General features: G+C 57.2%; 1 protein-coding gene across 1 annotated transcript in view; it reads right to left on the reverse strand.

Annotated features, from left to right (window-relative positions):
- The window catches only part of BOP1 (BOP1 ribosomal biogenesis factor), a 29,917-nt gene that overhangs the window by 20,754 nt on the left and 6,549 nt on the right, over positions 1-2,614 (reverse strand). The window lies entirely within an intron of this gene.

A 2,614-nucleotide genomic window follows, 5' to 3' on the forward strand; every position in this document is an offset into this window, starting at 1 on the left:
TTTTTTTTTTTTTTTTTTTTTTTTTTTTTTTTTGAGACGGAGTCTGGTTCTGTCGCCCAGGCTGGAGTGCAGTGGCGCGATCTCGGCTCACTGCAAGCTCCGCCTCCCGGGTTGATGGCATTCTCCCAACTCAGCCTCCCGAGTAGCTGGGACTACAGGCACCCGCCACCATGCCCGGCTAATTTTCTATTTTAGTAGAGTCAGGGTTTCACCGTGTTAGCCAGGATGATCTCGATCTCCTGACCTTGTGATCTGCCCGCCTCGGCCTCCCAAAGTGCTGGGATGACAGGCGTGAGCCACCGCGCCCGGCCGCGGGCCTCATTCTTAATCAAAGAAAAACATCACTAAACAAGAGGAAAAGATGAAGAAGCAATGTCATGAGGGATGCTGGTGGCGGGAAGCAGCTGGGGGCGGCTGCAGGAGCACATGGCATCACTGCCACGCAGAGGGACGCTCCAAGCACGTTCAAAATTAAATGCATTGACAGCTGGGCGCGGTGGCTCACCCTGTCATCCCAGCACTTCGGGAGGCCATGGCAGGTGGATCACTTGAGGTCAGGAGTTCGAGACCAGCCCAGCCAACATGGTGAAACCCCGTCTCTCCTAAAAATACAAATATTAGGCTGGGCGCGGTGGCCCACACCTATAATCCCAGCACTTTGGGAGGCCGAAGTGGGTGGATCACGAGGTCAGGAGATCGAGACCATCCTGGCTAACACAGTGAAACTCTGTCTCTACTAAAAATAGAAAAATTAGCCACAGGTGGTGGCGGGCGCCTATAGTCCCAGCTATTTGGGAGGCTGAGACAGAAGAATGGCATGAACCCGGGAGGCGGAGCTTGCAGTGAGCCAAGATCGTGCAGCTGCACTCCAGCCTGGGTGACAGAGCGAGACTCCACCTCAAAAAACAAACAAAAAAAAACCACAAACATTAGCCGGGCGTGGTGACAGGTGCCTGTAATCCCTGCCTCGCTAGAAGCTGAGGCAGGAGAATCACTTGAACCCGAGAAGCAGAGCTTGCAGTGAGCCGGGATCGCACCACTGCACTCCAGCCTGGGCAACAGAGCAAGACTCTGTCTCCAAAAAAAAAAAAACTAGCCAGGCATGGTGGCGGGAGCCTGTAGTCCCAGCTACTAGGGAGGCTGAGGTAGGAGGATCCCTTGAGCCCAGGAAGTTGAGGTTTTGGTAAGCCAAGATCGCACCACTGCCCTCCAGCCTGAGTGACAGAGTGAGACCCAGTCTCAAAAAAAAAGCATTTACCCTTTGACCTAGAAATTCTCTTGGAATTTATCCCAAGAATGGTGCACATGTGAGAAACAGCACGTTCTCGTCAGGCCAACTGTAAGAGCCGAAGCCTGCAACTGCCCACCCACTGAGCTGGTGAGGCCGAGCTGCCAGCCACTCTGCAGGCACCAAGCACGTCCACACCAGAGCCACGGCCTCCCGGACAGAACCATCCTGAGACAGCGCACGGCTGCCCTTTCTCTTAGGAAACCACCATTCAAAACCTGTGCGAGCTTGGATGTGTCTAGAACGTCCCGGAAAGAGACTTCAGCACTGGAAACAGTAGTTGCCTGGACGCGGCAACAGGAGCCAGGAGGGAAAGGTGGGAGACTCATTCCCTGGCATGCCCTTAGGATCACCTGAGCATCCGCAAGGGCCCTACAATGCCAGGTGCGCCTGATCCATGAATGCTGTGTGATTACACAGCCCTTCACAAGAAGGCAGGCTCGAGGGCGTGCCAACGCTAAAGGCCTGAGGGCAGAAAGCCAGAGGGAAGCCTGTGGCCCAGCACTGAAGCCAGACGCACGCCCATCCTTGGTCCCCCCAGACCAAGTCTCCACAGGGGCTGCCAGCAGCTGACCCCCAGCAGTCACCGGGTTCCCTGCTACAAGGGCCTCCCACGGTGGGGTGCTCCGCAGGTCGCCCGGGCCTGTCTGGGTTGGCATGGGGCACACACTTGGAATCAGATTTATGAAGAAGGCTCTCTGAAGGTGACCCATCAGTCGCATTGCTGCCAGGATGGCAGAGACAAAGCCCCAGCTCCCTCCCGTGCCAGTCACACAGCCCCTTCCTCACAGCACCACCTAGGCCAGGTACATCCACTGAGGGCTGGGCGGCCTGGGGAGTGAGGCTCTCGCCCGGCCTGACTTCATGTGTCCCTGAGGTGTCCATGATGTGACACACACATGTTGCCTGAGGCCCAGCCCCATCCGCCACTGTTTGTCTGACGTGACGCTGCCTGAGTGTCCAAGATGTGACACACGCATGTTGCCTGAGGCCCAGCCCCATCCCGCCACTGTTCCAGTCTGACGTGACGCTGCCTGAGTGTCAGTGACGTGACACACGCATGTTGCCTGAGGCCCAGCCCCATCCCGCCACTGCTCCAGTCTGACGTGACGCTGCCTGAGTGTCCATGACGTGACACACGCATGTTGCCTGAGGCCCAGCCCATCCCGCCACTGTTCCAGTCTGACGTGACGCTGCCTGAGTGTCAGTGACATGACACATGCATGTTGCCTGAGGCCCAGCCCCATCCCGCCACTGCTCCAGTCTGACGTGACGCTGCCTGAGTGTCCGTGACGTGACACACGCATGTTGCCTGAGGCCCAGCCC

Source organism: Rhinopithecus bieti, unplaced genomic scaffold, assembly GCF_001698545.2.
Source record: "Rhinopithecus bieti isolate Rb0 unplaced genomic scaffold, ASM169854v2 scaffold_13617, whole genome shotgun sequence".
Classification (NCBI taxonomy): Eukaryota; Metazoa; Chordata; class Mammalia; order Primates; family Cercopithecidae; genus Rhinopithecus; species Rhinopithecus bieti.